The sequence below is a fragment of the Neofelis nebulosa genome, chromosome 2, assembly GCF_028018385.1.
Source record: "Neofelis nebulosa isolate mNeoNeb1 chromosome 2, mNeoNeb1.pri, whole genome shotgun sequence".
Taxonomy (NCBI): domain Eukaryota; kingdom Metazoa; phylum Chordata; class Mammalia; order Carnivora; family Felidae; genus Neofelis; species Neofelis nebulosa.
In genome coordinates, this window is record NC_080783.1 from 111,159,219 (window position 1) to 111,174,586 (window position 15,368).

General features: G+C 40.4%; 2 pseudogenes; one reads left to right on the plus strand and one right to left on the minus strand.

Moving 5' to 3' along the window:
• Positions 1-2,360: 2,360 nt before the first annotated feature.
• LOC131490629 (uncharacterized) lies at positions 2,361-5,768 on the minus strand (annotated as a pseudogene).
• An 84-nt stretch (positions 5,769-5,852) lies between these two features.
• Positions 5,853-14,414, plus strand: LOC131490633 (archaemetzincin-2-like; annotated as a pseudogene).
• Positions 14,415-15,368: the final 954 nt, after the last annotated feature.

Here is a 15,368-nt window from a genome sequence, read left to right on the forward strand (position 1 = left end):
CAATTTATTGGAAGTTAGGAAGAACAAATGTTTGGTAAACGTATTTGCCATGTTTTGCAGAGAGGTGGGACACAGAAGAATTTGATCTCCAGGCCCTGCCAGCTTCCCCCCCCAGTTTAACATGCCTACCCCATATTCTTTGTAGTGATTCCTGGTGACAGTCCTCTTCCTGAACCACACTCTCCATCTAAATTCTTCTAGGTAGTTAAAGGGGAAGTAAATAGGTCTTCCAGAGGGTCTTGATTGACTTCAGCTCAAAATAATCCACATGCCAAAGTGACAGAGTCGTGTATTCTGCTCCCCTTCAAAGGGCAGCTCCAAAAAGAATTAACACCTCTTATACTAAAATTCAGTAATTCCCTCCATTCCATTTTAGTTTTTTCACCTTTAAATTTAAGCAAAATAAAGTTTAATGCTGTTCATATAAAAAAATAGTTTGCATAGCGCAATCCATTCTATAAAAGTGTTATCTGCCTTTCATCTCAATTATCTCCCTCTTATGGTAATGTCTAGAAATATAATCACTGAATGTTAACATTAATTTTTTCCTAAATGGTAGAGTTTGGGCACATTTACTAATTTCTTCTTTATATCTCTCTGCGTGGGTTAATTAAAAACAATAATGAGAATGTATCATTTTTATATAAAAGTAAAGTCATGAGTTCAAAAATTCATCATAAGTTTTTCAAACACCTTTAAATGGCTTTCAAAGCAATTTCGTTCTTTAATATCACTGCAATGTTGCACTTTACTAATCTTTTTCCCCAATTTTATTGAGATATAATTGAAATATAAAATTGTGTTAGTTTCGAGGATACAGCATAATGGTTTGATATATGCATATGTTGCAAAATCATGAGCACAGTAAGTCTAGTTAAACCCATCTCCTCATATAGTTCTACATTTTTTCCCTTGTGACGAAAACTTTTAAGATCTGCACTCTTAGCAACTGTACAATACAGTGTTGCTAACTGTAATCACCATGCTGTACGTTACATCCCTAAGACTCATTTATAACTGGAAGGTTTGGCCACCTACACCCATTTCTCCTACCCTTTAACACTTATTTCTGATCTAGAGGTCCCTCACCTCTGATGAAAGCAGTGAATGTTCATCGCTGTCTGAATGCCTGGCCCTGTGTTGCTGTCTTAAAGGCTTTGAATAGAATGTCCCATTTAATCATCTCATTAACACCTCAGAAATAGGAACTATGATCCTAATTTGACATATGTGGCAATTGAGACTTCAGGATGTTAATTAGCTCATCCAGGGTACTTGAATAAACGCATCTATCTATCTATGTATCTATCTATCCATCCATCCATTCATCCATCCATCTGCTTATCTATGTATCTGAGGAGATTTATTGTAAGAATTTGCTCATGTAGTTATGGAGGCCAAGAAGTCCCACAAACTGCCATCTGCAAGCTAGGGAACCAGGAAAGCTGGTGGTATAATTTATTCTGAAGCCAAAGGCCTGAGAACCAGGGGGCTGCTGGTGTAAGTTCCAGAGTCTGAAGGTGCAAAAACCAGGCCAACGTCCAAGGGTAGGAAAAGATGGCCCAGCTCAAGATGGAGAGTGAATTCACCCTTCTTTTGACTTTTTGTTCTGTTTGGGCATTCAATGGATTGGGTGGTATTTGCCCACGTTAGTGAGGGTGGATCTGTACTGAATCACGTACTTTATTCCAGAAATACTCTTATAATAGACACAATCGGAAATGTTTATCAGCTATTTGGGTATTCCTTAACCTGGTAAAGTTAACACATAAATTAACCATCACAAGTCCACCCCTTGTCAGCTATACACATCTCCTTAAACCATACTTAATCTCCAAAGAAAGATAGTAACAAGGTTATAATTCTCCTTAATGTGATACTACTATCTTGTATACAACCCAAAACCTGCTAACCCCTTTCCTGGAAGAGGAGGTCAAGTCCCTGAGTGATGTTTGTTCTTCTTGATATTCTGTAGCTCAAATAACATGATTTAAAATTAACAGTACCAAGCACCATGATATAAAGTCAGTATATCTCATGTTATATGAGAGAATAAGAGAGGAAAGGAAACAAATATTTTCTTAATATATGTATATATCTAAACAAAAGTGTATTCAATACAAAATGAAGAGGAAATACTCATAGCAATTACGGTCCTTGTTTCTGTAACCAGTCATGTGTCACAGCTGGTATTTATAACACCTTCTACTACTAAGCATTTTGTATTCACTTTGTCTTCAGCAAGTACCTCAGCTGGTTGTGGTTCTTTACCTGGTGGGATGACTCAAACCTTCATTTCTGAAGGGTCTGGGTCATTACTAGTCCTGCCTGGATTGGGTTGTTGTAGTTTTCCACCGACCTTAATCACAAGACATGGAACTTATAAGAGACGGCCTGGGGGTGTCCTGTACTCCAGACACACTCTTCTTTCCTTCCATCACGTAGTAGTCCAATTTCCCCATGGTAGTCAGGACCAATCCGCCAGCCACTCCCTTCCTTGCCTGTTGATTCAGAGGCATGAGAAGCCCAAAGTGACTGGGAGGCAGTCTTAACTTCTGGTTCAATGGAATCACTGTTGTGTCTCTTTGTGGAGGTTTCCCTTCCTTTGGAGTTAAGACCTCTAGGCCAGCAGAGCATAAAGTCACAGGAGTAGGAAGCAAATGTGCTCGTGGGTTGCTATGGGTAGCAGTGAGTGGTTCCACTCCCTTTTCTTCCCCTTAGTTCTTGAATCCTGACTATGGAAGGAATAGCACCAGATACTAGTTGCTGTTTTATGGAACATACAGCCTAATGGAGAACCTTGTCCCAGCACTGCAAGGTACTGCCACCCAGCTCGGGGCTGTTTGTAACTGAGTCTTCAAAAGCCAGCTGCTTCAGGATGGTGGGGACATGGTAAGACAGTGAATTCTATGAGCATAAGCCCATTGCTTCACTTCTCTTGCTGTGAAGTGAATTCTTTGAACTGCAGCAATACTGTGTGGAATACCATGATGGAGGATAAAGCATTCTGTAATTCTATGGATGGTAGTTTTGGCAAAAGTTTTGTATGCAGGGAAGGCGAATCCATATCCAGAGTAAGTGCCTTTTCCAGTAAGAACAAAACACTGTCCCCTCCATGATGGAAGCAGTCCAATGTAATCAACTTGCCACCAGGTAGCTGGCTGATCACCCAGGGGAATGGTGCCATATTGGGGGCTCAGTGTTGGTCCCTGCTGCTGGCAGATTGGGCACTCAGTAGTGGCCATAGCCAGGTCAGTCCTCATGAGTGGAAGGCCATGTTGCTGAGCCCATGCATAACCACTTCTGCCATCATAGCCTCTCTGTTTATGAGCCAGTTAGGTGATGCTAGGGCTGGCTGGGGAAAGGCAGACTGATGTCTACAGAGTGGGTCATCCTATCTGCTTAATTATTAACATCCTCCTCTGCTAAGATCATCATTTGGTGAACATAGGATGCAAATATACTTATGGTTTGTTTTTTTTTTTTACCCAAAGAGGTCTATTCAAATACCTCTTCCCCAAATTTCTTTGTCATCAATTTTCCAACCATATTCCAAGTCCCCAATCATGAAAGCAAATCATTGGCTCAGCCATGAATCAGTATACAATTACACATCTTGCCACTTCTTCCAAGCAAAGTGGACAAGCAGGCATACTGCCTGAAGTTCTGCCCACTAGGAGGATTTTCCTTCACCACTGTTCTTGAGGCATGGCCCAGAAAGGGGCTGCATGGCTACGACCATCCACTTTCAGGTGGTGCTTACATATCACGCAGAACCATCTGTAAACAAGGCCTGAGTCTTTTCTTCCTTTGTCAACTAGTCACAAAAAACTCCCTGTGAGGTGACAGGTGCAGGAAGGAAGGGAGAAGGCTATGCAGCGGGAGTGGAGAGCATGGGCATTTGGGCCACTTCTTCACGTAATTTACTTGCACCTTCAGGTGCCAGGGTTTGGTCACATATATACCACTTGTCATTTGATGCTGGAGTGTGGTTGTGCACGCCCAACGTTGTGGCTCGGTGGGTCAGATAACACCCAGTTCATGATAGGTAGCTGAGGTCACATGTAATTTGATGGCCCACAGCCAAGCATTCAGTCTCTTCTAGGGCCCAGTAGCAGGCCAAGAGCAATTTCTCAAAAGGAGAGTTGCTATTTGCAGAGGATGTCAGGGCCTTACTCCAAAATCTTAAAGACCTGTAATGCAATAAATCTACAGGGGCCTGTGAAAGGCTCCAGGCAGCATCCCTAGTGCCACTGACACTTCCAGTACTTCCACAGGATCTGTGGGTCACATGGCCCACGTGGCAGAGCAAGCTTGCACAGCAGCCTGGAATGTTGCAGAGCCTTCTCTTGTTCTGGGCCCCACTAAAAACTAGCAGCATTTGGGGTCACTTGGCAGATGGGCCAGAGTAACACACCCAAACGAAGAGTACATTGCCTCCAAAATCCAAGGAGTTTGGAGAGTTGATGTCCTCCTGGACAGTGCAGGTGTATTGCTGGTCTTGCCACCCGAAAGCAAACTGCTTTGCTCTGCTGGGCCTTGTGGACAGGTTGTGGAGAAAAAGGAATTTACCAGATCAATAGCTGCATGCCAGGCACCAGGGGATGTTAATTTGCACAAGCAACAAAGCCACAGCTGGGACAGCAGCTTCCAATCACTACCTGCTTTAGCTTGTGATAATCTGGTATCATTTCCTAAGACCCACCTGTCTTCTGCAAGGGCCACATAGGGGGGCTTAATGGGGGTGAGGGTGAGCTGGGAGTCACCTTTCACGTCCTTGCACGGATGTCTGCAGTACCTCCAGCAATGCTGAATGGCTTTTTTTTAACAAATATTTTTAAATATTTATTTTGAGAGAGAATGTGAGCAGGGGAGGAGCAGAGAGAGAGAGAGAGAGAGAGAAAGAGAGAGAATCCTAAGCAGGCTCTGCGCTGTGAGCACAGAGCTCGATGTGGGGCTCAATCTCATGAATGCTGAGACCATGACCTGAATGAAATCAAGAATCGGATGCTTAACCAACTAAGCCACCCAGGTGTCCCTGAGTTGCTTCTGATGTGCTTTCTAGGTATGCACAGTTCTAAGGGTTTCACTTGGCTTTTCCCACACTGGTAGCCCTCACTCCACAGGCTGGAGGGCAAATGTGGCGATTCTGCCAGCTGCTAGCTATGTCTGTTCCATTTATGTATTCTGAACTGGGAAATCACCACAAGATGGGCTTGGGGACCCACTAGGCCCACAGTGAGATGGACCTGAGTTAAAATCTCATTGATCCTTGAGCCCCTACTCTGACCAGAGGGCCACAGTAACGTTTTGGGCTTCCTGTAGTCAATGCCTATTCACAGCCAGTGTCCAGTAATCCATGAGTGGTCTGATTGTTTCCTTTTACCCACTGCACAGTTATCCAGGTAAATGGCTGTAAAGGATCTGGTAAAGGTCAAGGGGACCCATTTCCCTGGTTCGTTCAAGGGGTTCCTGGTCTGGGAACTGGCTCAAGTCTGGGAATTGATCTATTTTATGATTTGAGTTAGACTTTTGTTCACTTGACCTAGAATTTTTCTGCTTATACAGACCAAGTAAGAATTTCATAGGCTTCCTATTTATTTCGTTTCTAGGAACACGATGATTAACCGGCTAGTGCCGTGGGTCTGTGTGAGTCAGACTATTCTGCTTGCTTTGATTCTGCAGTCCTTTGTGGTTACCACACCCACCTTCCCTTTTATGTTGTACAGCCAGAAAAACACTCCTTGGGCCTTGAAAGGGCAAGCCATCTTGAGTTCCATAGGAATGAATTCTGCCAAAAACCTGTGAGGCTGGAGGAGGATTCAGATGGGCTCCCAGCCCTGGCTGGTACCATGATTGCAGCCTTGCAAGACCCTGATCAAGGCCGTGTAGTTCTGTTATACTAGACTCCTGAAGCATGGCAACTGAAATGATAAATGTTGTTTTAACCTGCTAACTTTGCGGTAATTTGTTGTACAGCTTGGAAAACTAACTAAGAGAATATAGATAGGTGTAATGAGAAGAGAAAGCAGGAATGATCTGTACCCTGAAGGCAATAACTGCAGCAACCTGCTACCCCAAATCCCTGACAGTGCTTTAAAAATACCAACTGCGGGGCGCCTGGGTGGCTCAGTCGGTTAAGCGTCTGACTTCAGCTCAGGTCATGATCTCATGATTTGTGGGTTTGAGCCCCGCATTGGGCTCTGTGCTGACAGCTCAGAGCCTGCTTTGGATCCTCTATCGCCCTCTCTCTGCCCCAACTCCCCTGGTTCTCTCTCTCTCAAAATAAATAAATAAACTTAAAAAAAATAAACAGCATGGAACCTTAAAAAAATACCAATTTCATGCTATTGAAATGGTAAAAGTTAATTTATAAGTGAGAGTTTTTTATTAAAAATTTTTTTTTAATGTTTATTCATTCTTGAGAGACAGAGAGACAGAGCATGAGTGGGAAAGGGGCAGAGAGAGAAGGAGACACAGAATCCGAAGCAGGGTCCAGGCTCTGAGCTGTCAGCACAGAGCCCAATGCGGGGCTTGAGCCACGAACTGTGAGATCATGACCTGAGCCGAAGTTGGACGCTTAACCAACTGAGCTACCCAGGTGCCCCTCGATGAGGACTTCTTGAGAAATCTACTAGAGAGGAAGTTTCAGGCAACAAAATGACTAGAGAGATATGGACATAAGACTGGTGGTAAGCATTAAATATTTGGTTTTTTTCCCTAGAAATTAATATTAATCACGGGTTAAAAGGGAGAGTATAGTATGCTACCTGCTGTCAGTATGTTCTGACATTGTAGGTACAGCACAACTATTTAAAAAGTCAGAGGAGACCCCTAAAGGAGATGGAGATTAATTCCTCACCCCCTTAATGTGAGCTATGTTTAGAGACTTGCTTCCACAGAGTCGATTATGGAAAGGAGGAGGGAGGGATAACTTGACAGTAGACGGACCTAGTAAACACTACTTAAACATGTTTGTGTATCTGTCTACTAAAAGATCCTATCAATAATTACAAACCCAAAAGCAATGGTCATGCCACACTGCCTAGATTATGCTATGAAAATACTGCTTCCCAGTAAATAAAACCAGAGATTCTTGGAAGAATGACTAAAGAGCAGGATATACATAAGATGTGTCTAGAATATCTTGCCACCAGATAGCAAAATCATATCAGAAAGAATCAAGAGCCAACCTAAGGATGCTCCTATAAAAAGATACAATCAGACAATAAGTAACTCCTAATGAAAGAACACAATACGATAAGTAGTCTTTCAAAAAAAAAAAAAATATATGAACTGACCAAGACTCTGTATCCATTGGACAGAAAATCATGTTTGAACTATAGTATTAAGTACAATCAAAAAAATCAAAATGCGAGGAACTTAAAGGATTGAGTGCTTTTACAAATAAATTGTAAGAAGGACACCTGGGTGGCTCAGTCCATTAAGCATCTGACTTCGGCTCATGTCTATGATCTCACAGTTTGTGAGTTAGAGCCCAGCGTCGGGCTCTGTGCTGACAGCTCAGAGCCTGGAGCCTACTTCAGATTCTGTGTCTCCCTCTCTCTCTGCTCTTTCCCCACTCATGCTCTGTCTTTCTCTCTCTCCTTCAAAAATAAACATTAAAAAAGATTTTACAAATAAATTTTAAGAAAAAAACAAGGGCCACCTACTAAAAATTTAAAAGGTATATCAAAGACAGAGAACAGATAAGACAGACTGTAATGTTAAGAGATATACACTGGTTCTTAAAACTATGGGGAAATTTAAAAAATGTGATTACCATAACTGTCAAGATAGGGACATCCATTAATGGCAGAGTAGATTTACTAAGAACAATCACATTCTGGGCCATAAAATACATCTTAACAAATTTAATACTGTAGAAATCAGTAACATAAGGATGGCTGGAAAATCCCAAAATATTGGGAGATTAAACCACACACTTTTAAATAGCACGTGGGTCAAAAGAGTCTCAAGAGAAGGTAAGACTTTTGAAATAAATGAAAATACAAAACTTCAAAATTTGTGGAATTCAGTGAAAGCAGTGTTTAGAAGGGAATTCATGGCTCTAAACACATATTAGTAGACAAAAAGAAAGATCTAAGATTTAAAAAATATAAACTTCCAATTTAGGAAACCAGAGAAAGAATAGCAACTTTCTAAAGCAAGTTTCTAAAGGAATAGAAATAATTAAAATCACTGCAGAAATAAATGAAATTGACAACAGGAAATCAATGGAGGAAATCAACAGAGCCAAAATCTGGTTCTTTAAAAATATCAATCAAATTGATAAAACTCTAACTAGGCTGACCAAGGAGAAAACAGAAGTCACAAACTACTATTATCAGAAATTAAAGAGGAAACGTTAAAGTATCAACATTACAGAACTAAAAAGAATCATGAGGGAATACTAGAGGCAACTTTAATCCAAAAAATCTACTTAGAGTAAATGGATGAATTCTTAGAAACACACAAACTATCAATACTGACTCAAGAAGAAACAGATCTGAATAGATCAATAGTAAGTAAGCAAACTGAGATAGCAATAAAAAAAAACTACCCACAAAGAAAATCTCAGGATCAGATGATTTCACTGATGAATTCTAATACATGTTTAAGGAAGAATTAATACGAATCCTTAAAAAAAATTTTTTTAAGCTTATTTATTTTTGAGTGACAGAGTGTGAGCATGAGCTTGGGAGGGGCAGAGAGAGAGAGGGAGACACAGAATCTGAAGCAGGCTCCAGGCTCTGAGCTGTCAGCACAGAGCCTGACATGGGGTTCAAACTCACAAACTATGAGATCATGACCTGGGCCGAAGTCAGATGCTTAACCAACTGAGCCACACAGGCGCCCCAATACAAATCCTTTACAAACTCTTCCAAAAGTTAGGGGAGCAGAGAACCCTTCCCAATTCATTCTGAGGCCAGTAGTACCCTGATAACAATATGGACAAAGACATCACACACACACACACACACACACACACACACACACACACAATCTTTCATGACTATACACTAAAAAAACCCAAACAACAACAAAACCCTAAGAACCAAAATTAACAAATCAAATCCATTCACTAATAAAAAGGAGTATACATCATGATCAAATGAGATATACCCAAGGAATGCGAGGCTGATTTAACATCTGAAAATCAATTAACATAATACATCACATTAATAGAATAAAGAACAAAATCCACATGGTCATCTCAATAGATATAGATAAAGCATTTGATAAAATGCAATATTCCTTAAAAAATTGCAATATTCTTTCATGATAAAAACACTCAAGAAACGAGTAACAGAAAAGAACTTACTCAACCTCATAAAGGATATCTATGAAAAACCCACATCTAACCCATTAAGACTTAATGGGTAAATTACTAAATGCCTTTCCCTAAGTTCAGGAACAAGAGAAGGATATCCTCTCTCAACACTTTTATTCAATGTTTACTCAAAGTTACAGCTGGGACAATTAGACAAGAAAATGAAATAAAAGTTGTCCAGACTGGAAAGGAAAGAGCAAAGCTCTCTCTTTGTAGATGACATGGTCTTGTATACAGAAAATCCTAAGGAATCCATTAAAAAAACATTAGAACTAATAAACAAATTTAGCAGGTTTGCAGGACACAAGTCGACTGTACAAAAATCCACTGTAGTGACATCAGGGAAGATGTGAGTGCCAGGAATCCATCTCTCCACTGGCACGATACTGAAGGTTGGCAGGAAACCATCCGAAGCAACTATGTGGTAACTCCAGAGTATGTAGAACACTTGCGGCATCCAGCAGACACTTTGATGAAGAGGCTGGTAAATTTTGTCAGTTGCAACTTTAGTGAGAAAGGGGATACCATTTCCTATCCTTGGAGCAGGCAGCCACAGGGTCAGCAGCTGATGTTCCTAGTGTGGCTTGTTGGAGCCAGAGTAGGCAAGAATGACTCTATCCTCCAAAAGTCAGGGTTGTGCATTCTGATTGCTGTTTTTGATCAATGGGCGGCAGGCACAGAAGTTGGTAATTGTTTCAACTCCCATGGGCTGAAGTGCCTCCCAGCCATGAGAGAATTTAAAGACAGGATGTATTTCTCTCTCTCTCAGGAGCCACATATTTAAGGAAATCTTTGTCAGGTCACTGGATGACTGTAGAGACAACAGAAGGGAAACTTCAGTGAACACACACAACAAAAAAGACACACTTTGCAATAACATATGGAAAAGCCACAAAGGATGATTTCAGCCATCAACAAGCAAAACCCAGCAATCCCTCCTAAGAAGTGAGAGAATTAGATTTCCAGAATTACCACAACATGATGCTCAGAATGCCCACTTCTCAACAAAAAATTACAAAACAAAGAAATAGAAAAATATGATCCATCCACAGGAAATAAAGAGTTTGACAGAAATAATCCCTGTAGAAGCTCCGATATTGGAGCTATTTGTCAAAGATGTTACATCAAGAGTCTTAAGCGTGTTTATTTTTTTTTAATTTTTTTTTAACGTTTATTTATTTTTGATACAGGGAGAGACAGAGCATGAACAAGGGAGGGTCAGAGAGAGGGAGACACAGAATCTGAAGCAGGCTCCAGGCTCTGAGCTGTCAGCACAGAGCCCGACGCGGGGCTAGAACTCACGGACCGCGAGATCATGGCCCGAGCCGAAGTCGGCCGCTTAACCGACTGAGCCACCCAGGCGCCCCCTTAAGCGTGTTTAATAAGCTAAAGCAAACCATAGACAAAGAACTGAAGGAAATTAGTAAGACGACGTCTGAACAAAATAAGAATATCAGTAAAGAGATGGAAATTATAAAAAGCAACCAAAAAAAAAAAATCTGGAGCTGAAAAGTACTATAACTGAAATGAAAAACTCATTAGAGGGATTCAATAGTAGATTTAAGCAAGTAGAAGAAAGGATCACTGGACTTGAAGATTAGACATTAATTATCCAGAAGAGTAGAAAGAAAAACAAAATGAAGAAAGTGACCAGTCTAAAGAGCGTGGGACACCACCAAGCACACCATAAATTTGGGATGTTGATTGTAATCCCTAAGGTAACTCCTAGGAAAATAATATATACAGAAACTGAAAGGAGGGAATCCAAATGGTACACTGCAAAAAATACATTTCATAAAATACATGAAGACATAACAATTATAAACATATCCAGAAATAAGTACCACCAAAACTATATGAAGGAAAAATTGACAGAATTGAAGGGGAAATAGTTCAACAATAATAGTTGGAGACTACACTAGCCACTCTCAACAGTGGATAGAAACAACCAGATGGATGAATAAGGAAACCAAGAATGTGAACAACACTATAAACTGAGCTGACCTAACAGACAGATACAGAACACTTAGCAACAGGAGTTGCTACACATCCTTCTCAGGTGCATGTGGAATATTCTCCAGAAGAGACCATATGTTAGGCCACAAAACAAGTCTCAATAAATTTAAGTAGCTTCAAACCATATACAATATCTTTTTCAATCACAATAGAATGAAACTGGAAATGAATAAAAGAAATAAAACTGGACAATTTACAAACAGGTGGGAAGTAAACAAACACTCTTAACTAAACGCAAGAACAACTAACAAGGGAAATTAGAAAGCACCTTGAGACAAGTGGAAACACAACACGGCAAAACTTAAGGAACGCAGCACAAGCAGTGCTCAGAGGGAAATTTATAGTTGTAAATGTATATGCTGAAAAAAGGAATATCTCAAGTCAGTAACCTTAACTGTACATCTTAAGGAGCTAGGAAAAAAAAGCGAACTAATCCCAAAGCTAGCAGAAGGAAATAAAAACAGAATAGAGATAAGAGAACAGAAAGAGAAAATCAACAAAACTAAAAGTTGGTTCTTTGAAAAGATCAACAAAATTAACAAAAACCTTTATCTAGATTGACTAAGAATAAAAGAAGATTCAAATTACTAAAATCAGAAATGATGGGGCACTTGGGTGGCTCAGTCAGTTGAGTGTCCAACTTTGGCTCAGGTCATGATCTCATGGCTCGTGAGTTTGAGTCCTGGGTCGGGCTCTGTGCTGACAGCTCGGAGCCTAGAGCCTGCTTCTGATTCTATGTCTCCCTCTCTCTACCTCTCCCCCACTCACTCTCTGTCTCTCTCTCTCTCTCTCAAAAACAAATAAACATTAAAAAAATTAAAAATAAATCAGAAATGAATGTAGGGACATTACTATCAATTTTACGGAAATAAAAAGGATATTCTACCCAAACTAATGCAAGAAGAAATGGAGGTGTGCAAGGGTTGCCGTGGGAGGTGAGTGCGCGGCATTGAGGCCTGATGTGGGGAAGGCATCCTACACAATTCTATGGCCAGGTGTAGACACTTCTGTCCAAGGCAAAAACTTCAATGGGAACCTTTGTCTCTAAAGATGGAAACAGTGTGACCACTTGAACAGACACTAAAAATAGCTCTCATCTCAAAGAATCCAGCACTGTGTAACAGTATGAGAACTTAGATGCTGGGGAACAGCATTTGGTGAGTGAATCCTTCTAGCCAGAGACAGTGCTCTCTTTGGACTCATCACCTTGCATTTTTTTCTTTTATAATTATTAGTTTTTTAATTTACATCCAAGCATATAGTGCAACAATGATTTCAGGAGTAGGTTCCTTAATGCCTCTTCCCCATTTAGCCCACCCCCCCTCCCACAACTCCTGCAGTAACCCTCTGTTTGTTCTCCATATTTAAGAGTCTCTTATGTTTCTTACCCCTCCCTGTTTTTATATTGTTTTTGCTTCCCTTCCCTTATGCTCATCTATTTTGTATCTTAAAGTCCTCTTACGAGTGAAGTCATATGATTTTTGTTTTTCTCTAATTTCACTTAGCATAATACCCTCCAGTTCCATCCACGTAGTTGCAAATGGCAAGATTTCATTCTTTTTGATTGCTGAGTAATACTCCATTGTGTGTATGTGTATATATATATATATATATATATATATATATATATCACATTTTCTTTATCCATTCATTCATCCATTATCATTCATCCATCAATGGACATTTGGGCTCTTTCCATACTTTGGCTATTGTTGATAGAGTTGCTCTAAACATTGGGGTGCATGTGTCCCTTTGAAACAGCACACCGTATCCCTTGGATAAATACCTAGTAGTGCAATTTCTGGGTCATAGGGTAGTTCTACTTTTAATTTTTTGAGGAACCTCCATACTGTTTTCCAGAGTGGCTGCACTAGCTTGCATTCCCACCAACGATGCAAAAGAGATCCTCTTTCTCCACATCCTCGCCAACATCTGTTGTTGCCTGAATTGTTAATGTTAGCCATTCTGATAGGTCATCACCTTGCATTTGTAATCAGATCGGATCCCTTCCCATCATGAGGCTCCTGACAACGTTGAACAGGTTTTCAGTGATCCTTGTAGAAAGACACCCTCCCCAAAGAAATGCAGTATTTACATACAGTCCACTGGTATATACTGGATCTCCAGGAAACACCAGAATTACTAGTTAAGAATGTATTACATGGCTCAAGCGTTACAGTGGAAACTTTTCTATGGGTTCACAGTAAAACTCCTAGAAACACTTCCTGTTTCTGCATTGTTAGAGTCAACGCTAGTGCAAAAAATCCACAAATGTATGCAGGGCACATTGTGAAGGTTTAACAAAAAAGAAACCCGAAGATGCATTCTGTTGTGGGGAAAACAACAATTGATCTTTACTCAAGAGATTCCTGGAATTTTTTCTTTGGACAGGCCTCTTTGACAGATGGTGTGGGAATATTCAGCTTTGCCAGGTTATGGCAGTGGCTTTTTATAGCTCATGATAGGAAGAACAAAGTAAAGAGATCCAGGAAACATCAAGTGACGATTCAATTTCTGATAACTCTTCTATACCTACAGTGACTAGTATTTTGCTGTGTCAGTCTTACAAGACTTTAGTCAATGAGATTACACACAAATATGGACTGCAACGCTGTCAGGGCCTTGTATGTCTAATGTGAGGCTCCAGCCACTTAGAAAAAGCCAACTACCTCTCCTAAATCTTTGCCCCATCAGTTTGCACAAGTTGCAGTTTGCTGGCTTCAACATATTGTAGAAAGATGCAAAGTGCTGGTGAGGTGGACTGATGGTGAATCACTCCAAAACACAGTCAGGAGGATAACGTGAATTTGGCAAAACTTGAGGAAACCTTAATGGAGAAAGTGTGAGCGGGGGAGGGGCAGAGAGAGAGGGAGACACAATCAGAAGCAGGCTCCAGGCTCTGAGCTGTCAGCACAGTGTCCAACATGGGTCTTGAACTCACGAACTGTGAGATCATGACCTGAGCCGAAGTCCAAGGCTTAACCGACTGAACCACCCTGGTGCCCCAACACAGAATTTTCATATGATTCAGAAATCCCACTCCTAAATATATATCCAAAGTGAAGTAAAGCCCTTGAACAGATACTTGTATGCCAGTGTTCACTAGAACATTATTTACAATCCACGGGGAGCCTGGGTGGCTCAGTTGGTTCAGGTCTTGATCTCAGGGTTGTGAGTTCAAGCCCTGGGGATGGAGCCTACTTAAAACAAAAACAAAAACAGAAACAAAAACAAGCTAGGAAGTTATTTACAATCCAAAAGGTACAAATAACAATGAAGTGTCCCTTAAGAGGTAAATGGATAAAATGTGATATATACATATACATAATGCAACATATCGAAAACCACTTAATTGTACATTTTAATTTTTTTTAATGTTTATTTATTTTGAAAGGGGAGGATGGGCAGAAAGGGAGGGAGAGAGAGAATCCTAAGCAGGCTCCGCACTGTCAGTGCAGAGCCCAACATGGGGCTTGATCTCATGAACTGTGAGATCATGATCTGAGCCAAGATCCAGAGTGGGAAGCTTAACCAATGAGCCACCCCAGCACCACTCAATTGTTTTTTAAATGGGTCAACTATACAGTGTGTGAATTATATTTCAGTCAAGCTGCTTTAATATAAATAATTAATGCCATAAAAAATCAGTTGTATCTGAGTTTAACAAATGAAAAACTTTTACTCTGAATACTACCAAATACTGTTGAAAGAAATTAAATTAGTACAAATAAATGGAAAGACAGTCCATGTTTATAGATGAGAAGATTTAATATTAAGGTGGCAAAATTTCCCAAATTTATCTACAGATTCAACATAGTACCTATCAAAATCCCAGACAGCTTCTTTGCAGAAACTGAGAGGCTAATCCCAAAATTGACCTGGAAATTCAAAGGACCTAGGATAGCCAGAACAATCTTGAAAAACAGTAACAAAAAGGAGAACTCACACTTCCCAAATTCAAAACTTCCTATAAAGTTTAGGTAAACAATGGAGCCCCTGGGTGGCTCAGTCAGTTAAG